The sequence below is a fragment of the Chiloscyllium plagiosum genome, chromosome 13, assembly GCF_004010195.1.
Source record: "Chiloscyllium plagiosum isolate BGI_BamShark_2017 chromosome 13, ASM401019v2, whole genome shotgun sequence".
NCBI classification, from domain to species: Eukaryota; Metazoa; Chordata; class Chondrichthyes; order Orectolobiformes; family Hemiscylliidae; genus Chiloscyllium; species Chiloscyllium plagiosum.
The window spans coordinates 28,387,079-28,414,207 of record NC_057722.1 but is presented as its reverse complement, the minus strand read 5'-3'; the positions used below and the strand labels follow the sequence as shown (position 1 = coordinate 28,414,207).

General features: G+C 38.4%; 1 protein-coding gene and 1 long non-coding RNA gene across 2 annotated transcripts in view; both read right to left on the bottom strand.

Annotated features, from left to right (window-relative positions):
• LOC122556362 (serine/Arginine-related protein 53-like) overlaps nt 1-27,129 on the bottom strand; it is a 434,162-nt gene that overhangs the window by 9,935 nt on the left and 397,098 nt on the right. The window lies entirely within an intron of this gene.
• On the bottom strand, nt 8,230-21,393 carry LOC122555882. The gene is made up of 3 exons (XR_006313384.1): nt 21,337-21,393; nt 10,434-10,521; nt 8,230-8,357 (listed from the first exon to the last, which is right to left on the bottom strand). It is a non-coding gene; the product is annotated as an uncharacterized LOC122555882 (long non-coding RNA).

The following is a 27,129-nucleotide window of genomic DNA, read 5'->3' as shown; positions in this document are numbered from 1 at the left end:
GTCAGTCGCCTGAGTCGGGAATTGAACCCGGGTCTCTGGCGCTGTGAGGCAGCAGTGCTAACCACTGTGCCACCGTGCCGCCCACAATTACTTAACAAAATAATTGAGAGGGTTGATGAAGGTGATATACTTGCTGTTGCATATTTGGCTTTTCAAAAGGCATTTGGTATAGAATTGTATAACATGCTTGCCAGCAAAATTGAAGCTCATGAGATTATAGAGGCAGTCACTACAGGAATAAAAAAAAATCTCCAACAAACATCAAAGAATAATCCTGAACAGTTTCTTTTATGCTGTTGTGAAGTATAGAATTGTGTTCTCCAGGGACTGGTTTTGGGACTGACACATCATTCTTATGTATATCAGCAATCTGCACTTGAGTACATGAGGTATAATTTCAAACTATGCAACTAACACCAATTGTTAATATCAAGAACAATGAAGAGGCAAGTAACAAACTTTAGGAAGCAACAGACAAGTGAAATTGATAGATGAAATTTAATGCAGGGAAGTGTGAAGTGATTTATTTTGGAACAAAGAATGAGAAGAGGCAATATAAAGTAACTGACACAATATTCAAGATGGTAAGGACAATGATCTGGCAGTTCATATACTGAAACCTTTGAAGGTGGAAGATCAAATTGTTTATGGCTTTCAAACAAAAAAAATACAAAATCCTTGGCATATTAAAAGGTGTATTGTGTTGAAAGCCAAGGAAGATATACAGAGGCTTCAGAAATCACTAGTTCAGTCTTAGCTGGACTATTATCCCATTCTAAACATCAAAAACGTAAGGAGGATATCAGGTCCTTGAAGGGAGCACAGGCAAAGATTACTGAAATGGTAAATAAAAATGCACCATCCAGGGATGAAAGACATCAGTTCTCATGTGATGTGATAAAACCAGATATGTTGAGATTGTCTCCCTTTAAGCAACAAAAGACATAAATGGAGGTATTCAAATTTCTGAGGGGATTTGAAGGAATAGATAGAGAGAATATATAGAAAGAATATATACGTATGTATACATTATATATAGAGAGAGTTACACTAGTATGTGCAATAATGACCAGAAGACACAATTTAAAGTGAGAGGTAAAAGAAATTTGGGGGGGCGGGGGGGTGTGGAGTGAGTTTTTTCTTGATGTGGTATACACTTATATCTGGAATGCACCTCTGTATGGCTGATGAAAACAAATGCAACAAGACCTTTAAAATAATTTATTGGCTATATATCAAAAAAAGGAAAGAATTCCAGAACCAGGCAGAAGCAGAAGGGAAATGGGGTTAATAGGATAGCTCCTTCAGGGATCAGGACAGACAGATGGGCTGAATGGTTTGCTGTTGTGTTTTAAGATTCCATCACTGTTTAAGATAGTGTTGACTCATCTGCATGTCAATGAGGTAATTAATAACTCTTTTGTCATAAATCATAAAAATAAGATTTCTAACAGATCATATATACTATCTAGAACATGACACAAAGGAAAAGATAGGTACCTCATAAAATAGATACAGAACAGCTTGTTAAACCCCACTGGGGTAGAGCGCTGAAAATCAAGCCTCACTAAACACCCATACACACAGATATGCATAAAAACAAAAAAAAATGTTTTATTGGCAGAGGGAAAAGTAATACTGGGGAACCAGTTCAGTTGCATTAGTCCTCAGAGTGTGATGCGATGATTCTTTTGATTTCCAAGTCCTTAATATTCTTTCACCTCTTTCCAGCGTACAGCAACTGGTTCACAAATGATAAAGTCTCTGAATTATTGGTTAAAAACAACAGCTTACAGCAAATGATGAGAGAAAACAACTGATTTTCTTAACAGTTTCAGGTATATTTTACTGGAGAGAGAATGGGAGACAGAGAGAGTGAGAGAGGAGAGATGGGAAGAGAATAAAAGTATAACAATTCATGCCTTAGTCCTTTGATGTAAAAGTCATTTTCTCAATTCAGGCCAACGTCAAAAACAAAGTAAAATGAAAAGATGTAATTTTACAACCTTCTGTACACAAAGTAATACAGTGCAAGAAGATGGAACAGCAAGACATGTGAAGATCCTCAGAAGTGATTGAAGGCTTAGAAAAAATGGGAAGTTTTAAGAAATTCATAAACAGAGAGTTTAGGAGACAGGTAAGCCTTGGCAATAAATAAATGACCTTCAAAAGAAGACATCACTAAAAAGGTTCCAGTTTTTACAACACACTTTGTCAGTGGGAGAACACCATTAGCTTTTCTATGGTTCATCTCCAGACATCAACATTATGACTCATCTTGGCATTCTGTCACTAAACTCTGACCAATAATCTGTCAAGGTCTTGTGAAGAATGATGACGTTCAAAATTCTTGGCATTAAACAAAGTCACATGAAGCTTCTACCTGAGTCCATTTTCCAAATACTATGGCAATGAAGGATTGGTGATAGGGACAGGGCTGTGATCTTGAGTCAAGAATCTACAAACAATAAAAAATGAAGATCGCTGGACCCCCATGTTAGAACAGAGTACTTTTAGGGTGTAACATCTGTGACTGAACAGACCACCTCAGAATATTCTCTGCTTTTCCCAAATGAGGACCGGGCCAGAAAAGATATCCTAAATTTAGTTGTCCCACTTCCTCCTGACTGAGACATCACACACAGCAAAATCATCATTTGGAACTTGGAATGTTAGAACATTCATGGATAATATCAAGAATGACCATCTGGTAGAAGAATACAATAATATTAAATGAATTGTTGAGACTACAAATTGACATCACTGCCGTCAATGAGACTTGCGTTCCTGGGCAGGTGCAGCTGAAGGAACAAGGTGGGGTTTTAAATCTTCTGCTAAAAAGGCAAGACTGACAGTGACTCTGGTATCTGTGGAATTGGATTTGTCATCAGAGAAGATGTTGAATTTAGTGCCCAAACTCCCCAATCATATAAAAGGCTCATAATCCTTTGCCATGCTGGCATAGCTGTAATCAATATGCCATAGTTATCAGCACTTAATGCCTTGGCTCAAGTCAAACGAAGAAGTTAAGAAGTTCTATTTTGAAAACAAAAGTACTATGGATGCTGGAAATCTGAAACAAAAACAGAAATTGCTGGAAAATTTCAGCAAGTCTGGTAGCATCTGTGGAGAGAAATCAGAGTTAACATTTCAGGTCCAGTAACCCTTCTTTGGAACTGATGGTGGCCAAAAGTTCTGTTTTGACCTTGATAAAGTCCTCACTACCATCTCAAAAGATTGAGAGACCAACCTTCTGGAGGACTTTAAAGCTGTGATACCCGAGTCTTGCAGATCTCAGAAGCAACTTGTATGATGCTACCATATCCAATTGTTTCTGAAGAATTAATTGCAAATTGCACCAGTGTCATCATATCTTTTGCAGTTGTTTAATGAATGAGAAACAATTTGAAGGGTGACAGTTTTAAGATTTCTGCATTCTGCAGGACACTAACTCTGAATAATTTAGAAACACAGAAACTGAAGCATTCAGGTTCAGGCTTTCCAGAAGCTATACGGGGAATAGCACTATATTTCATTTTTTGATGAATTTGGAGTTCATATTTCTTTATGATTATTAAAAGCATATCCCAGGAAAGACTTAAGTTTTGTTTTACTTGGTGAATTTTTATTTGAAAATTAAATACTGTATTTGCTGCATTGAAATAAAACTAAACCCTTTACCGCATTGCATCGGTTCTGTTTGTTGTGGAGATGTTTTGATAACAAGCAGAATTGGAAGCATGCTACACAATATAGTATTTTGACTGTTTCAAAGAGCACTGAAAAGCCACTCCACGTTTTTATATATATATTAGTTCTGATTCTTTCTTTTAGTTTGGCAAGTAGTACAATGGTGATTTACTATCATACCATGCTGTAAAGAAAGGAAGATTAATAACCTAATGAAATGCACACATGCCTTCAAGTGATTTTTCTTTCAATCACAGTATATTTTACATTAAAAATTCAGGTAGCTTCCACTCTCCAATCAATGTTACTGTTTTAACTTGAGCACTAAACTTTGAGAAGCAACTTAAAAGTTAGTTTTCTAATTAACAGACATGTAATTAGATTCCTCAGAAAATCTTCCAGCTAGCATTGTCTAATAAGGCTATATTCTGTCATTACATACTGAAGTATACAATGAACAGTATAGTATTTACGTTTTGTTTGAATGACCATATTAAACATTTTCCTGTATTTAAACTTAAAGTTAAATTTTTAAAAATTGCGTATGCCACTTTATGAGGCTCCCCCAACAATTTCCACAAAAATAATTTAATGGAAATTGTCCCTTAAAATCTATCAAAACGTTCATAGTGTCTTTCCTTCCACCAAACGGTACACATGTGAAAACACATATGACACTGGATATGAAACTTCTTGAGAGACTTAACACATGGTATAATCTAGGTTGAAAACAACAATCAGCTCATAATAATCTCAATAAATCTTAGGGATAATCCCTGGAGTTTAATCTTGTTCTCAGCAACCAGCTGTTAGCCAGATTGCTCCTGGTTTGAGAGTAGTAATCAGGAGGGTCAAGTCATTTTGAAAAACATTTACAATGAGGTACTAGCAGTTTTATTCCCCCTTATGGCTTTCTCTAATAGATCAAGGTAAACCATTAAAAAGGATGCTGGACTGTTTTACCAGGATAGGGAACGCCCTTCCAAAATTAGGGCCTGATCCTATGCAAGACATAATTTGTCATAAAAACATGGCAATCAGTTGTACTTAAAAGAACCAACATTCTGAAACAAAACGTAGCCATGTTTGTCAAGTGTTTGCCAAATGTACTTTTGGCAAAAGGTACAGACAGTAACACATGATCATTCCTGTTTGTTGGTGTAATAAAACAGTCTAGTGTCATTAAATTGCAAGAAAATTTAGAGCTTCTGAACCTGAGGTTCCAAGTGTTGTATTACAAATGTGCTGGTTATTCAGATCCATGAAGAACTACTTGCAGATGCAAGCTTTGACTGGAAGGGGTCTATGAGCAATAATCAGGAGATTTATAGGTTGACAAGAGTTTTCCACAGCTTGTGAAGTTCTTTAAAACTGCATTGCATATAAGGGAATTTTATACAAACATGCAATGTAAGTTCCCATTAATATACCTGGGAAGGGAAGCTGACAGAAAGAGTGAGGTTGCTCAAAACTATATTTGAAGTAATGTAGGAGTATGCAAGATTTGGGAATTATAATGGTCTGCCAAGAGGGTGTTGATTAGGGCAAGAAAAAAAAAGAGATTGCACTCACCTGCAACAACATGCATTATACAAAAGTAGTCATAATTTATTTTGCAGGTAATATCATGGTGTAATTGTAATAATAATCATGGTCACATGGGCTCTCCTGGGATACTGAAAATGACCATTGCTCATTCAACAAGACGCAGAAGAGAATCTCCCAACAAACCCAAGAAGACAACTTCAGAGCTGAGAGAGAAGATTATATCAAATATATATTGAAGTTGCATGAGGATATCAGCATGAAGATTGAAAACAAAATAATTTAATTCTTTATACATATGAAATGCCCTAAATGGATAAATTTTCCAAGATTAATAAAATTCTCACTTTGTTGCTAACTAACACAAGAATATCTGTTGGAATAATAAGTGCTCAGCATCCGTGGAAAGAGAAACTGATGTAATGTTTTGTGTCAATGGTCTTTCATCAAAACTGGATAAAGCTTTTTCTCTCCTTAACCAGTCTGCCCATGCCCCACACCCTATATGTGATTCTTCTAATGCTTTACAGCTGTTTTTGAACTTTTAATTCGTGGGCACCAGCTGCCTCCTCTTTACATGGACATGCAATCCCTTTACACATCCACCCCCATCTGAATGGTCTCAGGGCTCTCCAATTCTTCCTGGAATGAAGGCCTGAACCATTCCCATTCACCGCCACCCTCCTCTGCTTGTCCTCACTTTGACCAACTTCTCCTTACACTTTCTTCAGATAATGGGCTCCAGTTATTCCTGTCACTTTGTGGGGTAGATAGAAAGTTCCTTGTTCTAGTCCTGCTCGGGTCCTTCCCCACAACTCTTTCTCCAGTACATTGATAACATTATTGGTGCTGCTTCTTCTCTCATTTGGAAATGAAATAATTATCAACTTTGTTTCCAAATTCCACCCTGCCCTCACCTTCAACTGGTCCATTTCTGCTTCCACCCTTTCCTTCTCAAAAATCTCTGTTTCCATTTCTAGGGACAGGCTGTCTACTGATTTCCACAGTTACCCTATGTATCCTCACACCCCACTTGCTTTAAAGACTCCCTCCCATTCTCCCAGTTTCTCCATCTCTGTTACATCTGCTCTGGTGGTTCATGCCATCTTCTATAGGGGAAGGGGTTGCCAAGAAATGTTCCTCACCTGAGGATTCCCCACCACTGTGGTTGACAAGACCCTTAGCAGTGTCCACTCCAGCTCCTGCACTTCAGCCCTCACCCTCTCTCTTCCCTCCAACACCACTGTTCGGGTTTCCGGTCCTCACTTACCACTCCACCAGCATCCACATCTAAAGGATTATAAACCGCTACTTCCAACACCTCCAGCAGGATGCAATCACCAGACACACATTTCCCTCCCCTCCATTATCAGCATTTTGCTGGACTGTTCCCTCTGGTACACCCTGGTCCACTCCTCCTCCATTCCCATCACCTCTCCAGACCCCCATGGCACCTTTCCATACAATCACAGAAAATGTAGCACCTGGCTGTTTACTTCCTCCCTTCTCACTGTTGAAGGCTGAAAACACACCACCCATGTGAAGCACTTCATTCAATCTAGTCTATTGTATTTGCTGCTCACAATGTGGTCTCCTCGACATTGGGGAAATGAAACACTTCTGGGCAACTGCTTTGCAGAACACTATGTTCTGTCCATAAAAGCGTCCAGTTGTCTGCCATTTCAAACACTACTGTTGCCATGCCAACATGCCTGTCTCGGGCTGCTGCAGTGCTCCAGCGAGGTATTTCATTTTCCACTTGGGACTCTGCAACCTTCAGAACTTCATAACCTGAACAGCTTCTTCTATGTACTTTAACCATCCTGACCACTCCCCCAGGCCCTGTCATGATATGGGCTGCTTTCAGCACAGCCAACATTTTCATCCACTTACAGTCTCCATTATCAGGTTTTGTTTTCCTTGGCATATCATTCTCCAACCCTTTGTCTACCTATCATTCTCTTTCTCCACTTACACATTCATTCTTCCCACCCTCCCCACTCCAACTCCATTCTTCCAGTGAGAATGCAGGACTAGTAATTTAATGACAGGTCAGGACAGCACATGGCTTTGAGGAGAGCTAGCTGTTGGTGGTGCTCCTATCCACCTGTTGGTTTTCTTCTCCTGAATCCTAAATGTCACAATTTTGGAAGGTGCAGTCAAAGAAGCCTTAGCAAGTAGTTGCACCGTCTTTATAGATGAAATACTTTGTAGTAACTGCATGCTAACGGTGGAATAGTGAATGTTTAAGGTGGTAAATGAGACACTGATCTTGCAGATTGCCTTTTCATGCATGATCTTGAGTGTTGTGAAGTTGCACTCATCCAGGCAACTGGAGAGTATTCCATCACATTTCTGTTTGAACCTTGCAGATTGCGGACATACTTTGGGAAGTCAGGAGGTTGGCCTGGAGAAATCCCATATGTTGACTCGTTATTGTAGCCATGAGTATTTACATGACAGGTCAGTTAGATATCTGCTCAATGGCAATTCCGGGATGTTGATGGAGAGGCATTCAATTACATAGTTAAAAATCAAGCGAAAATGGTTAATTTTCTTTTGGAGATAGTCATTGCCTGGGACTTGTGTGGTGTAAACGTTATTGCCATTTCTCAGCCCAAGACTGAATTGCTTAGTTCTTGCTGCTTGTGAACATAGACTGCTTCAGCATCTGGACAGTTTCAAATGGTACTGAACTTTGAAATCAGTGCATATCCCCATTTCTGACCTTATGTTGAAGAGAAGGTTACAATGAATCAACAGATGGTGTTCCTAGGGAACCAGCCTGAGGAACTCTTGCAGCAATGTCCTGGATTAAGCTGATTCTCCTTCAACAATCTTCATTTGTGCTAGATTTGACTCCAACTACTCTGCCAATCCCTGCAATTGACTTTAATTTTACTAAGATTATTTGATACAACACTCAGTCAAGGGTATTCATTTTAATCTTACCTCAACTCTTTTATTCTTATCTGGAAAAAGGCTGTAAGGAAGTATAAAGTTGAGTGAGCCTGTTGGAACTAGCTGGATAACAGTGGAGAGGCATTGCAGTAGAACACTTTGGTCAACCCAGTTTTATTAAAGATAAGGTATGGATTTGAGAAGACAACATATTTAAGGACCTGAAGGAGAGAAAGGACAGAAAGTGAAACTAGATGATGGCATGGGTGGTTTGCAAAAACAGAGTCAAAACTTTAAAAAAGGGGTAGTAACATGAGATCTGCAGGACAGGGGAAACAGCAGCAGAATGAAGAGGATTACTGAACTAAATCGACTAATTTGGGAGTCAAGAATGAATAGTGAGTAGTCAGCAGTGTAGGATTGAGGGAGCTAGAAATGGAGCAGGGAGGAACTCCAGATGAAGTCTGGCTCAGTAGATGACAGCAAGGGAATAACAGAACGGAGGCAACTGAGCAGATGGTATCAAACTTAATGATAGAGAAATCCATGTGCTCACGTGCTTGTATTGGAGGTGAAGGCAAAGGGATAAGGGAGAGTGGTTGAAGGAGATGTGTTATGACTAGGCCAAGATTAGAGTGGTGCTGGAAATGCACAGCAGGTCAGGCAGCATCCTAGGAGCAGGAAAATGTTCCAACGTCTCCAAAAACAAGGAAAGAACCCCCACCCGCCCTCACCCAGTCCTCACGTTCCAACCCAACAACCTCCGCATAATCCGCCGACAATTCCACCACCTACAAATGGACCCTACCACCAGGGATATATTTCCCTCCCCACCCCTATCTGCTTTCCGCAAAGACTGTTCCCTCTGTGACTACCTGGTCAGGCTCACGCCCCCCAACAACCCACCGTCCTCTCCTGGCACCTTCCCCTGCTACTGCAGGAATTGCAAAACCTGTGCCCACACCTCCAACCAAGACCCCAAAGGAGCCTTCCATATCCATCAAAGTTTCACCTGACTTCCATGTATGTCATTTATTGCATCCGTTGATCCCGATGTGGTCTCCTTTGCATTGGGGAGACTGGACACCTTCTCGCACATCGCTTCAGGGAACATCTCTGGGACATCCACACCAATCAACCCCACCGCCCCTTGGCCGAACATTTCAACACCTACTTCCACTCTGCCGAGGACATGCAGGTCCTGGGCCTTTTCCACCACTACTCCCTCACCACCTGACACCTGGAAGAACGCCTCATCTTCCGCCTCAGAACCCTTCAACCCCAGGGCATCAATGTGGACTTCACCAGTTTCCTAATTTCCCCTCCCCCACCTTACCCCAGTTCCAAACTTCCAGCTCAGCACTATTCTCATGACCTGTCCCACCTCTCAATCTTCCTTCCCATATATCTGCTCCACCCTCCTCTCCGACCTATCACCTTTACCCCCACTTCCATTCACCTACTGCACTCCCAGCTACGTTCTCGCCAGCCCCACTGCCCCCCATCCCCCATTTATCTCTCTACCCACGAGGCTTCCAGCCTCATTCCTAATGAAGGACTCCTGCCCGAAACATCGATTTTCCTGCTCCTCAGATGCTGCCTGACCTGCTGTGCTTTTCCAAACCACTCTAATTTTGACTCTGATCTCCAGCATCTGCAGCCCTCACTTTCATCTATGGACTAGGTCAAACCACTCAAAACATTCTTAAGCAGGTAGCCCCAGACCATAACTTTGCAATTTGTTTTGGTAAGTGTACAGAGAAAATTACCCAGAGTAAGTTAACGAGGTTGAATACTAGATTTTAAAATAGACAAAAATTTATTCACAAAATTACACAATGAAACACAAAGAAGAGAATAAAGAACCCCTACAGAACTCAGTCTATCCAAACTAGACTTAATTGTGTTGTTCCCAATATATATAACAGTCCTAATAAGCAAACTCCCTTTAAAAACCAGATAAATGGAACACATGCTTACAGGTTGAAGTTGAAGGGCAGAGAGAAAGAGAGAGAGAGAAAAGAGTGTTTCCACAGCTCACTATTGAACTCCTTACTAGTTCAGATTGAACTAAACTGCTCAGCTCAGCTAGAGAGCTGACCACTCTACTTTCTTCATACAGGTCACTTCTGAAACGTGACCACTTTGGCCTGAAGTCTCATCTGTTTACATATCAACAAAAGGCCTCTCAAAATCTTTTTCATCTCTGTACCAAGCCAGACTAATCGGAGCCCGGCCTAGTTTATTACCCCTCTGAAAAAAATCAAGGACCGAGTATCTTTGAGCAAGGGACTAACCTTTTGACAGGTGGATACAGTACAGTAATGAATGCAGGTACTCTTTTAATTCCAGGATGATCTTGAAACAATGAGTAGATTTGACAGTCTAGAAAGGAATCAAAAGTTTTCAAAATGTCTTGGAAATCATTTATGTTTTGTATGTCAGATGCAAATAGAGTGAACTGTATGCAGACATCTGATTCTACCTATAATTGTTCTAACTGCAGGATTATTTGGAGAAAGGTCTAAGAGGATATAAGGAAAGAGGTGGAGAGAGAGCTCCTCTGGAATCCCTCCATCTGTCCTCACAGGAGTGCAAGTATGTCAAGGAGAGATGTAAATGACAGAAGAACGAAAGAAGGGGAGGCACGGGCACCAAAGGTAAATGTACCGAAGAAGTGACAGGAGTAAAAAGGGAAGGGGCTACTGGGAAGTGAAGTTGTATGTGTCTAAACATGAGTGAAGGTGAAAATATGGGGTGTGCTGTTGAGTATATTTTCCTGCAAACCAGAGTGTAGTGTACAGTCATTTCTGCCTTTCTTCCCCCACTATGCTAGCTTTAAGGAATGACATAAACACTGAGAACTATAAGTTGAAATGAGACAGGGATGAGAAGGAAGGAAAAACAAAAAGACAGAGTCGCAGGAGTAGGAGAAACCAAAAAGACAAAAGCAGAAAACATGACAGAGAAAGAAAAAAATGGAAAGGCATCAAAACAGGTAAAAGACTCTCATGTTTCAACAATTGTACTGTACTTCTGGATAGAAGTTAATTCCTGAAAATCACCACTAGATGGCTGATAATGATGCAGCCACATCTGTTCTAAAATAGTCATATGCAGTCAGAGCCAGTAGAGGTCAGTAGATAATAAGCTGTAAACTGAATTCATTGCTGCAGTACAAATACCATAGATATTCAGCTTTATATGTTATGTCAAATACCATTAAAATAATCACAGAATGAAATATAAACAGCTATATTTATATCAAAATGAAAAATAGAACAACTGCACTGAATGGGCACATTTGCATTCTTCGTACATTTAATGACACTTTGGACGTGACATTTTTATAATAGTCAATATTTCCCTCTTTATTTGCACATATACATTTCTGATGGGCATGGAGCATTTAATTTTGGGAAATTTATCCAAAACAAATTAATTCTTCCTATTTGCTGTAGAGTTAACTGGTCATATGTCATCATACTTCAGAAGCAATTTTCAACTTTCCACACAATACAAACTGGGCAGGCAGGCAGTTAAAACTTCCCAGGAGACTTAGCCTGCACCCTCTTGAAGTCTTCTATTTTAACCTGCTCTTCTCAGCAGTTGGGAAAGGTGCTTGCTGGTAACCAGTGAGTTTTGATGCTGTCATCTTGGATAACTGGCAATTTAATTAGTGCATTGAGAAATTCACTTAAGAGGGAGACATGTTGACCAAAAAAGATCCAAATAACTAAACATTTAGACTAAAAAGCAATTGTTCTTGCGGGAAGTGGTCCTACTGATGAACATGAGGTCCATCAGAAATGATCCCTCTGTAACACTTCATTCTTGTTTGCCGGCTAGTTGTCACTTCCTGCTAACCTTGAGCAATGAAACCATGCAGGCATGCAAACAACACTAGTGAATGAAAATCACCTGAATCTCTTGCTGTGTTCCACATTGTTTGCTACTTTATGGTTGCACTCTCCTCTTTTCCTTCCCCCTCTCCCCCACCCATGCCATTCCAGTTAAAAGTTTGTGACGTTTCTTGTAATACTTTGTTATGCATGTGAATTGGGGTTACTTGCCTTAACATGTGGTGATATTTGCATGTGCACTGTTAAACATTTGTTCCTAAAACTATTCAAAAATTTGATGGTTCTTACTTTGAAATTAATTATATCACCAGTAAACTGACAATTTCTCTTACCTTAAATGTAACAGAATCATCATTCATTCTAAATTATTTTAAATGTATGGGTTTCTCTTATAGTGTAATATGTCCAATTTTAGCCAGCAGTAATACATTAACTGTTGTGAAAAAATTCCTCAGGAGGAAGGGCTTATGTCCGAAACATCGATTCTCCTGCTCCTTGAATGCTGCCTGACCTGCTGCGCTTTTCCAGCAACACATTTTTCAGCTCTGATCTCCAGCATCTGCAGTCCTCACTTTCTCCTAGTTGATGTAAAATTGGTTCACTAGAAGACCTGTTACGTCGCTGACTGCACTCAACTCTATCTCAAAAAACATGGATCTCTTCACAGAGGTTTAAATTGTTGGACAGTTAATTTTCAGCAATATGAAAGGTGCTATTCTTGCCAATATTAAATCAAAAGTAACAAACTAAGATTCTCAGGAGGTCCAACGGAATGACTGGGGTACTTTAATTTCATCCTGCCAAAAAACACTCTCAATTAAAAAAAATGCAAGTGGGGAGTGGTTGTTAAGGCTCTTGTAGTGCAGTATTCCTCTTTCTGAACCACAAAGGCTGATTCCAAGTCCCACCCGCTTCAGAGGTGTATCATAACATCTCTGGTTGATTAGAAAATATCTATAACCAAGACAGTCTTACAATTTATTTATGCACTAATGAGCTAGATCATCAGCCTGACTTCAGGGTCAGACTGAAATTTTGTCACATTTGCTGCTGAAACAGCTTCATGATACCTTGATATTTGGAGTATAGCTACTGCTGCCAAATATAGTTAATTCTTCCATTACCATTTTGTGGAATACACATGGACTTCAGGAAACAATGAGAACAAACTTGAATAGTTTAAAAAATAAATGTGAAGCTCAATATCATAGAAAAGGCCTTTAATTGTATAACATGCATGTACCTTTTGCACATTATTTAAAAAAAGGTTGGCTGTGACAAAGTTGTCTACGGACACAACTTTCTGTGTCATGCCATTTAATATCATTATGTGATTTAGAAATGTCTAAAATCCCACATAGCAAAAAGTCACTGCTGATGGACTGAACAATCTGTATACTCCCACATATAAAACAAGAATAAAACAAAAAAGAAAAGCAGACATTTGGTTACTCTGGGTGACCATTGTGCACATTCTGTTGCACTCTTCAACAGCTTGGGAGTTTGAGACCAAGAATGTTGCTTGGTGTTGAGAGGAAAGAGGACAGTATCAAACAAAGGAGATTAAAAAAAAAGATTTAACTTCCATCTGTAGCTGTTCTATTTATACTGATGAATAAATGTCAGTTTATCCAAACAGAATTTGGGATTGCATTGATCATCTTCCAAGGGATTAATCAGCGTTTTGAAATTCAACTTTACATGTACTTTCTTCACGTTTAATTCAAATCTTTTTCTGGAATTGCATGCAAGTTTTTATAAAAATAGTAAATAAAATGTTTATAAAGGTGTAAGTGTCACTAGAGTATTTTCCCCACAATATTTCATGGATTACCCTTTGTGACAGTTTCCACACTCATCTATGTAATAATTAATCTTTGTGATTCTATATACTGTACACACAAATTAGTTGAGTATTATCCCATAAATGCTTAATGTTAACTTGAACAGAAAGCACATACCTATAGTTAAACTTAACAAACAGCAAATTCAAGATAACAAATAATGCTGATTTATTTATCCCATTGTTCATGGGATTCAGAAGAAATCTGACTTCACTCAATAAGAAGTCAAGTAACTGGAATTATTTGTGATAATAAATAGTGTAATTAAAAATGGGTTATGTTCGGATGATCTAATGAAGCTCTATTAATATGTAAAAGAAATTGAAATATTAAATAATTTGTCTGATGTTAAAACCTTTCTGACAGGCTCTTATATTTTGAACCTTTTTTAACCATGGATTATTATGAATATGCAGTAAGATAGCAAATAATTCAAGTATTGAGATATTTTACAAAACAGACAATGCTTAAAATAACTGTGGATAATTTCATGATTATTTATCTTGCTGGATTGGCCGCCACTGATGTCATGATACAATTGCTCTTCAGGTAGGAATGCAGTTTCCAATCAATCTATTTTCTTTTAACTTCAACTAATGCAATCTGAAACCTTCTAAAAATTAGCAAACATCAAATAATTTGAGGATTGAAGAAAAGTGACTTTTTTGATACTTGTTATGCAAATAACGTATAAAAACAAAGTTTTCCTTTAGGATGTATTTAAAAGTTTTCCTTTAGGATATATTTAAAAAGTTATCAGCTAGAATTATGTAATTTAATGGAATAAAATATCAAATCCATTTTTTTCCAATTCAGCAAAAACGCTTGTCACTCCGCTGACTAGAAAATGATTGGCCTAAGTTAGCAATAAGAGTGCTGCAGTCCATTCCAAATCTGGAATCTCTTTTTGACCCAACTGATTAATTTACTGTGAACCAAGGCACAACATGTTTACAAGGTACCAGTCATTAGATGCCATCTGCTAACCATCTCCAAACACCTCATAACCGCATACAACTGGTCTGTCAGGAGAGGTAATACAGACATTGCAGGGCATACCACATTTGTCACTTAGGCCAATGTCAGAGATATGTCTACAATAAGCAGCTCCCTTTTTCAATACTGAGAGCTAGATATGTAATTCAATGCTCAATTTACCCTTGCCTCACAGGAGATTTTTGCCTGCTAATTGATAGAAATTAAGCCATTAATCAAGCCACTAGCCATCATTCAAGCCAGGGAAGATGAATACAAACTTTCATAATAACCACCTTCACCATTTTAGTGCTCATTAGCATTAATTTTTAATGCAATTATGCTATTCTTTTACGCTGAGCTCATAAATTACAGCTCTTCTATTGCTGGTTGGCCTTGTAAAATCTACAGTAATGCTTTGTAGTCTGAACTTAAAGGCAATTACGGGCTTCTTCTATCTTTTATCTCTCTCTGTCTACCCAATAACCTTTTCCAACTGATTTATTCCAAATCCTTTCTTTCTGTTTGCTTTTATTTCCAGCTCATTGAAATGCTTTGAATCCAAGATTTGCAATATCGAGAAAAATTAAAATTAATTATAATTCAAAGTAAAATATGAGGATTTAATGCTTTTCTGTATCTGATTGTTCTACATCGTTTAAATTTGATACTAGATACTTCTACATCATGCAAAACACTAAATCACCAAAACAGAAAGCAAAATTAAGCTGAAATGAACTGTGTCTTACTCACTTTCAAAAAAAAGACAATGAACATTCCTATGTCTGACAAAAGTCTGTTATAAATATTGTTCCTCGTGCTGTTTAATCTATTTTGAGCGCTTTCTATAATATTTTTACAATAAATGCAGTCCTCTTACATTTTAATTTCACCTCTCTTTTCTTGTGAAGCAGATGTTGAAGAAATAGAAACTTGATTTCAGCCCTGACCACAAAAGTCTGTTTATATTCCTTCTGTGGCCACTGTCTCAAGCTGAACCAAATGTTGCAATTTTGGTCTTCTATTTGACCCTGAACTAAGTTTTGATCTCACATCCTCTCAATCAAATACACCAGCTACTTCTACCTCTGTGATATCACTCTTCTGAGTTCCTACCTCCATTGATCTGTTATTCGAAACCCTCATCCATACTTTTGTGAAGACTTAATTATTCTGAAGCCCTCTTGTGGCTTACATTCTATTTTTTAATCTCCATAAACTTCAATAAGTCCACAATTCTCTTGTCTGTATCTTAACCCAACCAAATTTTACGCATCTTCAAATCCTGTGCGGCTGACATGCACTGGCTCCAAGTCCACAATGAATTTGAATTCATTTTCACATTCAAATTTCTCTGTGGTCTGATCCTTCCCTATCTCTATAGCCTTCTTTGGCACCACAACTATCAAACAAGCTAGTTTTGCCCTACGAGTGTTCACTTTAGCATGCTCTCGATTCCACCTTTGGCTGCCGTGCCTTCAGCTGTCTGTGCCCTAAGCTCTGGAATGTCCTTCCTAAGCTCTCCTTCTCTTTTTATTCTGGAGGACACAACTTATATTTTTTTTCTCTTTTTCTTCTTTTTTTCACAAAAGGCAATGCTGTGTGAAATTTCCAGTTTATCTTTATTTTCTGTGTGTGTGCAGGTGTGAGACAGGGACACAACTTATAATCTGCCTCTTTAATCAAGATTTCAATTATCCTACTTAATATATCCTTTAATTGTGTCCAAATCTTGTATAATTGTGCCCCTGTAAAGCATCTTGACATGATTCTCCAAATTACAGGTGCTACGTAAATGCAAGATAGTATGGGTTGAAGGTGTACAGTTTCATGAATGGTTGCATTGCGAGAGTACTTCAGTGTGAGACTGTATTCATTCTGTATGAGTTTGGGAAGTAGGAGTCAGTGAACTAATCAACCGCAGGTGTCACAGACAAAATCAGGTAATTGGAATATGAATGTGAATACCATTGTTGCCTCTTTTCCATGAGAAATATAGATTTAGTCCAATTGCCCTCTGATATCAAGGTTACAAATGGATACTGACCATTTGAGCAAGATCTTTGAAGCTAAATGGCAACTATGGAAGGTTTTCTAAGGTTATAAAAGAATCTTGATCAAATGGGTCAATGGGCTAAGAAACAGCATATGAACTTCTATCTGGATAAATGCGAGATATTGCATTTTGGTGCAACAAACAGAGGTAAGCCTTATACAATTAATGGTAGGGCCTTTGGTTGATTTTAGAATAGAGGAAACTAGGGGCTCAGGTACATAATTCTTTGAAGCTTGTGTCACATATAGACAAGGAGAAAGTGAGGACTGCAGATGCTGGAGATCAGAGCTGAAAAATGTGTTGCTGGAAAAGCGCAGCAGGTCAGGCAGCATCCAAGGAGCAGGAGAATTGACGTTTTGGGCAAAAGCCCTTCTTCAGCTTTTCCAGCAACACATTTTTCACATATAGACAGGTTGGATAAAAATGGTTTATCACACTTGTCTTCATTGCTCAGTCCTTTCAGAACAGAAAATGGGAAGTCATGTTGAGGTTGTACAGTACATTGGTGAGGCCTCTTCTGGAGTACTGTGTTCAGTTCTGGTCATAGAGATGTACAGCATGGAAACAGACCCTTCGGTCCAACCCGTCCATGCCGACCAGATATCCCAACCCAATCAAGTCCCACCTGCCAGCACCCAACCCATATCCCTCCAAACCCTTCCTATTCATATACCCATCCAAATGCCTCTTAAATGTTGCAATTGTACCAGCCTTCACCACATCCCCTGGCAGCTCATTCCATCCACATACCACCGTCTGTGTGAGAAAGTTGCCCCGTAGGTCTCTTTTATATGTTTCCCCTCTCACCCTAAACCTATGCCCTCTAGTTATGGACTCCCCGATCCCAGGGAAAAGACTTTGTCTATTTACCCTATCCATGTTCCTCATGATTTTGTAAACCTCTGTAAGGTCACCCCTCAGCCTCTGACGTTCCAGGGAAAACAGCCCCAGCTTGTTCAGCCTCTCCCTGTAGCTTAGATCCTCCAACCCTGGCAACATCCTTGTGAATCTTTTCTGAACCCTTTCAAGCTTCACAACATCTTTCCGATAGGAAGGAGACCAGAATTGCACACAACATTCCAATAGTGGCCTAACCAATGTCCTGTACAGCTGCAACATGACCTCCCAACTCCCATACTCAATACTCTGACCAATAAAGGAAAGCACACCAAACGCCTCCTTCACTATCCTATCTACCTGCGACTCCACTTTCAAGGAGCTGTGAACCTGCACTCCAAGGTCTCTTTGTTCAGCAACACTCCCTAGGACCTTACCATTAAGTGTATAAGTCCTGCTAGGATTTGCTTTCCCAAAATACAGCACATCGCATTTATCTGAATTAAACTCCATCTGCCACTTCTCAGCCCGTTGGCCCATCTGGTCCAGATCCTGTTGTAATCTGAGGTAACCCTCTTCGCTGTGCACTACACCTCCAATTTTGGTGTCATCTGCAAACTTTCTAACTGTACCTCTTATGGTTGCGTCCAAATCACCCTGATCTAGGAAGGATACTATTAAGCTGGAGACAGAGGAGAAGAGATTTACCAGGATGTTTAGTTATAAAGAAAAGCTGAATAGACTGGGACTTTTTTTTACTGGAGCGTAGGAATTTGAGGGGTGACCTTATAAAAGTTTATAAAATCATGAGGAGTGTAGATAGGGTTAAAGGTAAATGTCTTTTTCCTAGGATGGGGGCTTTCAAGACAAGGGCACATATTTTTAAGCTGAGAGGAGAGAGACTGAGAACTGATTCATGAAACATGATGAGTAAATCTAGAATTATGCAGAAGATAATTATCATCAGGCAAACATCAGGAAAATAAGAGCAACATCAAAGAAGTGTTAGCTGGAAGAGAACAGGGTGGCCTGAGAAAAGAAAACTCTTCACAAAACAGATTAAATGGATTTGTTACAGAAACTGCAGTTGTCAAAGTTTTATTATGGCATGAGGAAAAGAGCAATAGGCCCCTGGGAGAATTCTGAAAGAGCCCGATGTAAACTTTGCCTGCCTTTTCCAATATGAGAACCATAACATGGTTTTGCTAATGCTCTAAAAGGAAAGCATTGCTGTTTATGTAGAGGTCAGCAGGATCTAACAGTACAAGTAAATGCAGACTTGGCTGTAATATTGTTCAATGCAGATTGCATCACCATTAATTAAAAAATTGATTTTTAAAAAAATCACAAATGTCATGCAATATATAATACATTCTTAACAGTTACTCATCACTAATTAACTACAGTATTTTGGTTAGAAAGGATTTTTTCTCCTGTAATGGAAGTTTGGAGCTTATTCAGTTTATTGAAATGTCATACAAAAGTTGGCAAAAATTTGCTTAATTATTTTTCAATTTTGTAAATTTTCCAATTTTGCTTTGTAGTTTTGTCATATTTTAATACCACCTGCTTCAATAGATGCAGTATGATTCTTCCATGGGGAAATTAAGATTAAGAGATTAGCATTAAAAGATGCAAGTAAAACTTCAACAAAGATGACAATTATCTTGTATTAAGAATTTCCAACTAGACTATAATTTAAAACATTTGGCTTATGCGTCAAGTAAAAGTTTAAAGTGAAATGTCAACTAAATTTTATGTCTGTTATTTTACAGCAGTTCTGATGTGTTTTGGTCTTGGGGATCCACATGGCATAGAAAAAATAATTTTTGCTCTGATGTGATATTTCACTTTTATTTATTTCAACTATATGGCACTGTACAACAGGCTTATACATTTCTTGGACCATCATGTGTTTCATAGCCTTCAGAATGCACATCACAATGACTAGAAAAGAAGCGAAATTCTCAAGAAATCCATATTAAGACAACATGGCGCACAGGTGTTCTCTATCCTTCTTTATCTTCTAGTGTTGGCTAAAATTGTTGGTAATTTACAAAACAACTTAAAAGTCCTGAACTTTGGCAGGAAAAAGAAATTCCCACATTTTAAGATACTCACCTTTGAAATCATGAGCATAGAACTGTTTCTTGTCGTAATCTACGCATTGGTAGAACATGTGTCAACTTATAAAATTACATTCTTACTTTCCATACATATAGTGAAATTTTAGTTAATGATAAATCAAATGTATGTAAAGAGTAAAATGCTACAGTTCTCTAAATACAATGAGTTTCACTTCAATCAAGATCGGAAACTGATTCCATACGACTACAATATTTCAATAAATAAAGCATGAGTGTGAAAGAAAATCACTTTGGAATTAACCTATATTCTGGAGCACTGCAAGTTAACACTTTCAAAAATAAATAGTTTTAGCATTGAAACTACTGTTTCAAAATGTAACCATACCATTTGTTAAAGCCATGGAGGTCTTACTTCTGCCAAAAATGAGAAACATCAACATATATATGTCAGCTTTTCAAAAGTTTGCATTTCCAATAAGAAAAATAGAAAGTTTATACTTGCTAGTGTCTTTCCCATAAAACGTACAATTGACATATCCTAGTTTTGCTGTCCCTTCCCACATACAGACGCTTAATGTAGCCAGGCAAACATATTTTGAAAACCTGGATCATTATTATCTCCTGAAACAACAAACCAGTGAGTTTTCAACAGAAGAATTAATTTGATTCCCCAAGAGGTCTGAGCAGGAAATTATTGCATCTATCCCTGATGAGCTAATCATGCTGGTCCTGGTGGCAGCTGCTATTTTGCTGCAGGATTGGGCTGTGGGTTGGAGCTCAGATACCTGGATTCCTATTCTTACAACAGATCACTGTTCCCTCTAAAATGCAGAGTTTTCTCCAACAACAAAATAATTCCATTAGCCCAGAACTGGAATGAGGCAATTACCAAAGAAGGTGATTTGCTTTTATGAATTAGTTTTGAGGTGAAAGACATGATTTATTTTCATAGAACGTTTTAGAAGTATAAAGTTATTACTGGGAGAAAGTGAGGACTGCAGATGCTGGAGATCAGAGCTGAAAGTGTGTTGCTGGAAAAGCGCAGCAGGTCAGACAGCCCTGAAGAAGGGCTCATGCCCGAAACGTCGATTCTCCTGCTCCTTGGATGCTGCCTGACCTGCTGCGCTTTTCCAGCAACACATTTTCAGCTAAAGTTATTACTGGTACAGCAAAATATATTTAAAATGGACCAGAATGTATGAATTTTTACTGTACTCATAATTTTTGATTGGAATCTGCACAATTGAAAATGGTCATTTGTCCTACATTCAAATATACATGCAAACAAAATTCCCACTGCACAATTAATGCTGAATTAAAGGGCAGTTTGTTCTGTTGTTCTCTCTAAGGTGTGTAATTGCCACTTTAATTTGCACCCTCAGCAACTGTATCTGAAGTAGAGATTCAAATCAAACCCAGTCAATGTATGTATACAGTACTGTTTCATTACATTCAAATTAAAATTATTTGTTCAGAAGTTAGTTTACACAACACAATGTATTGTTAAGGTGTTTATTGTGTATTTTGTAATAACTTACAGTATGATATGAAATTCATTTCCATTGAATATATCAATTGTCCACATATGGAACTCTAGAATGATACAGAAAGGAGTCATTTAGCCCTTTATACTTCTGGTGGGTCTTTCAAAGAACTATTCAGTTAGTTCCACTTCTTTGCTTTTTCTTCACAGAACTGCAAATCCCTCTTCTGCGATGTTTGTACATAATTTACTTTTCAAAGTTACAACTGAATCTGTTTTCACCACTTTCAAGTAGTACACTTCAGTTCATAACAATCTACATAAGAAAAAAGGTTATCTCTGGTTCTTTTGTAAATCATTTACATTGTGTCCTCTGGTGACAGAAACCTTCTGCTGGAAATAGTTCCTCTTTATTAACTCCATCAAAACTGTTCATGATTTTTAAACTTGCAATAAATCTCATCTTCACTTACTCTGCCCTAAGATACCATCATCAGTTTCCCCACTTAACTGAAGTTGTTTATTATTCCTTGTGCCAATCTAGTAGACCTCTTTGCCAGCCTCTCCAGGTTCTTGCGTATGGTGCCCAGACTTGAACACCATATTCTTGCTGAGACCTCAACTATGTTTTAGAAAATGTAGCTTAACTTCCTTACTTTCATTCTTCATTCCACCATTAATCAATCCCAGAATTCCACTTTCTTTTGAAAGTAGCCTTAAGTTGTCTTGGTATCTTCTCTAGTTTGCAGCCCCAGACCTCCCTGCACCTGCAACCCCTTCAAAGTTGTATTATTTTCCCTTATTCTTCCTACAAAATTTATCAACACATTTATCTGCTGTAGTTTTCCTTTTTGAAGGCAACTGAATAAATATCAGTTAGATATAATTTCATGATCTATGACAAAAGCAACATGATACAAAAAGCACAAGCAAGTAATTCATCACGGTCATGTGGAAGGAGGAGATATGTCTGTTTATAAACCAGTAGATTACATCTGATTCTCAGTGGGGAATGAACTTCAGTGCATACATTTTAGTTCATATAAAAGTATATGCATTCCATCCTTAATTTTAATCCTTAGCTTTTCCATAATACTTTAGATAGTGAGTCAATAATTTCATAAAACTCTTTTGCAGCTTGTAGGACATATAGCTGTCATAACAAGACAGCTTATTTGCATTTTCACACTTTTTATCTTTGCGAGTTCTTTATGTGGTTAAGAATAATTCAAATAAATAGAAGTCACTAAATAAACAATACACAGTACACATAATTTTACCATTTTCCTGAAGGAAAACATTAAAAAGTTCACTTTCATAAATCTAAGCAATGTAATGTAATTTACTTTTCTATATCAAAATAATGATAGTTTAATATAGACATTTCTCAATAAAATTAAGGCTTACTTTCCTCCAGTGTTCACTGAAATTAGATTTTCATGCAAGTACTCTCACTTATTAACCATATGCCTCCCAGTGATTTACAGATCCTGTTCAACCTTTTCTGATTTCTACTTTCCTAAAGGCTAATAGCACTATGTGGACATATAGGCTAAACACTGCATCTTATAAGGAAATTGCTAACTGAATAGTGAATTATCCTATGAAAACAGCACCATCTCTCTTGTGTTGCCAGTCTGATTTGCTGGTGACTCCAGCAGGCAGTACTTCCACCCCCAAGGTCCTTAATCCTGGGATAGACACACCACTGCCTAGTTAAATGCCTGATTGACACATCATTCAGCAGGCTTTCCCAAAAAGAGGCAATGTAGGTCTCTTGCCAGCTCTCCTGCGAGCAAGCAGGCCCCTATCGTTTCCCTGAAATACTGCCTTTAATGTTCAACATGCTGCATTACGGCATACCTAGTATCCTTGCCCAAAAACATTTTTGACAAATCACTTAGTAGATGCTTTGGCTTTACTTTACATCATAAAAATTATTGTTGCATTTAATGAAGGAACACGATAATGCTTTGACCATAAGATGACAAATATGTACAATGAGAAGTTACTAAGCACCTCGACATAAAACAAATAAAAATCATCTATCTAACCTTGTAAACAGTCCTGTTCACCCTACTCCTGTCTCTAATTTCTACTTAGGTTTGTTGATGCTTTCTTCAAATCTAGTTTGTGCATCTATAATTATTTGCATTAGTTTTGTAGCATTACTGAATCATGAAAAAAAACTTTCAAATATATTGAATATTTGGATAATTTTATGGATTATATTTGTTTCTTCTTCAATTGTTCCACCATACAATTTCTTGTGTTGTACTCTAAGATTTGAACTAATTTATCTGATCATTTTGGTCCAACTATTTGTCAGCACATTATGGTGAAAAGTTGATGGAATAGAAACAGCAACGCACAATAGAAGTTAAGAAATGGGATTCAACCAAACATGGATCCAATAAAAACAATTTAGTTGGTCCGATCATATTTTAAAAATGAAGTGCACTTCCATTCAGGGGAAGTTTAAATATTCAATGCCCTATTAGAAATGCAACCGATTTCAAGGGTTGTGTTTGTTTTTCACCTGGGTTTTCTCTCAATACATATTCACTTTTCCAATTGCTGGAAACTTTTAGAATACAGGTGACATCCAATTGCACACAGAATACAGCTCATTCCATGAGACTGAGTGGACTGACACAAACACACACATTTCTCTTCTGTACCATTAATCCCTGAATGGAGGATAGAGTCCAGTAATCTGGCAGTCAAAGTTACTATCCTGCATGAAATACCTGTTTTGTGATTTGGGAACATGAACTCCCACATTTCTCCCTTTGTTAAACCTCCTCCACAACATAAATGAAACAGGATTAAATCTGGTTTCTGAGGTGTTGCAAAGAGTAACTCCAATAGCTGGCAATGTTTGAGATTATTTGTTATGATCCACCCACTGAACAGCTAATTAACACTTTAGATCAATATTGTTGAGATTAATTTCAGGCTACTGGTTTATTACAGAGAGAAAACAAAATGCTGTGTATAATCTTGAACGTTAACCCTTTTTAAGTTGAATTTTATGCTGCAGAAAGCTAAACCCAAAAAAGCAACATGGGCAAAATGCAAACTGTCAGGCTTCCACAGCAATAGTTGTCTCCTAATAAATTACCAACACTGAGTCAATCTTAAAGCTCATTTGTTCTTTCATCGGAACCCAGCAGTTCAAAGACACCCGTATCCCTCTGTTGCATATACTGAAATAACTGATGAGTACAGACAGTCCTTGATTTGCGAATGGGTTCCATTCTGGAGTCTGTTCACAAATCTATTTATATGCAAGTCGGAACACAATGCAGGATAATGTAAAGCAGGCATTCGTTGAATACAGGAAATGCTTATATCATATATTCATAAAGACTACCTTTTTCCACCTCCATAATATCATGTTACTCTGCCTCGCCTCAACTCATCTAATGTGGATACCTGGTCCTCGCCTTTGCTACTTGTTGACTTGACCAACCTTCTCATTGAACTACTCTAACACTCCGCGGACAGCGATCACTGTGTACTGATGTGGATCACAGCTTTCAGTTCCAATTCCAGAAGTTGCTGCCACACACAGAGCCCAGGGGAAAAAAAAATTAGAGGGAACGCTGGACGTGACTATTTTAACGCATGGCTAGTCAGCCTCGCACAGTCCACACTTTGTAAACTTGAAATCACGCAAATCTCTACTGTCTTATCCCGAATTTGAACCACGTGCTATTCACGTATCACCCCTGTGATTATGATCGATATTGGGTCACAGTTAAGTAATACCTCGATTTTAAAAGTTTGTTCTTTTTTCAAACCCATCTATCGTCTTGCCCCATCATATCACTGCAACTTTGTTCAGATATTAGCGCTTATTCTGACATTTTGAGTATCGCTACATTTGATGATAGGACCAATAGTGACCATACCATCAGTTGTCAAGGCTTGGGCTCTGGTATTACCTATATAAATGTCTAAATTTTTCCCTTCTCTTCACTTCTTAAAACTTAAACTTTGACTAAGCTTTTGACTATCTGCCCTAATATCACTTAATGTGGCGCAGTGTCAGTTCGGTTCAGTGATGCTCCTGGAGACATTTCATTGCACTAAAGGTACAATATAGTTAGAAGTTGTTGTTGTTGAGAAACTTGGGAGTTTTATTCAAGAAAATCAATTCTTCATTGAATAATAATGATGCTAATAATGAATGAAGATTCAACAAAAGGGAATAACTATCTGTAAGAAGAATAGGGTAGTTATGGTAGGGGATTTTAACTTTCCAAACATAGACTGGGACTACCATTACTGTTAAGGGTTTAGATGGAGAGGAATTTGTGAACTGTGTACAAGACAATTTTCTGATTCAGTATGTGGATGTACCTACTAGAGAAGGTGCAAAACTTGACCTACTCTTGGGAAATAAGGCAGGGCAGGTGACTGAGGTGTCAGTGGGGGAGCACTTTGGGGCCAACGACCATAATTCTATTAGATTTAAAATAATGATGGAAAAGGATAGACCAGATCTAAAAGTTGAAGTTCTAAATTGGAGAAAGGCCAATTTTGAAGGTATTAGGCAAGAACTTTCAAAAGCTGATTGGGGGCAGACGTTCGCAGGTAAAGGGCCAGCTGAAAATGGGAAGCCTTCAGAAATGAGATAACAAGAATCCAGAGAAACTATATTCCTGTGGTGAAAGGGAAGGCTGATAGGTACAGGGAATGCTGGATGGCTAAAGAAATTGAGGGTTTGGTTAAGAAAAAGAAGGAAGCATATGTAAGGTATAGACAGGATAGATCGAGTGAATCCTGAGAAGAGTATAAAGGCAGTAGGAGTATACTTAAGAGGGAAATCAGGAGGGCAAAAAGGACACATGAAATAGCTTTGGCAAATAGAATTAGGGAGAATCCAAAGGGTTTTTACAAATACATTAAGGACAAAAGGGTAATGAGGAAGAGAACTGGCCCCCTCAAAGATCAGCAAGGCCGCCTTTGTGTGGAGCCGCAGAAAATGGGGGAGATACTAAATGAGTATTTTGCATCAGTATTTACTGCGGAAAAGGATATGGAAGATATAGACTATAGGGAAATAGATGGTGACATCTTGCAAAATGTCCAGATTACAGAAGAGGAAGTGCTGGATGTCTTGATAAATCCCCAGGACCTGATCAGGTGTACCCGAGAACTCAGTGGGAAGCTAGAGAAGTAATTGCTGGGCCTCTTGCTGAGATATTTGTATCATCAATAGTCACAGGTGAGGTGCCGGAAGATTGGGGGTTGGCAAACGTGTTGCCACTGTTTAGGAAGGGTGGTAAGGACAAGTTGGGGAACTATAGACCGGTGAGCCTGACGTCGGTGGTGGGCAAGTTGTTGGAGGGAATCCTGAGGGATAGGATGCAGATGTATTTTGGAAAGGCAAGGACTGATTAGGGATAGTCAACATGGCTTTGTGGGTGGGAAATCACAAACTTGATTGAGTTTCTTGAGGAAGTAACAAAGAGGATTGATGAGGGCAGAGTGGTAGATGTGATCCATATGGAATTCAGTAAGGCGTTCGACAAGGTTTCCCATGGGAGACTGATTAGCAAGGTTAGATCTCATGGAATACAGGGAGAACTAGCCATTTGGATACAGAACTGGTTCAAAGGTAAAAGGCAGAGGGTGGTGGTGGGGGGTTGTTTTTCAGACTGGTGGTCTGTGACCAGTGGAGTGCCACAAGGGTCGGTGCCGGGTCCTCTACTTTTTGTCATTTACATAAATGATTTGGATGCGAGCATAAGAGGTACAGTTATTAAGTTTGCAGATGACACCAAAATTGGAGGTGTAGTGGCAGCGAAGAGGGTTACCTCAGATTACAACAGGATCT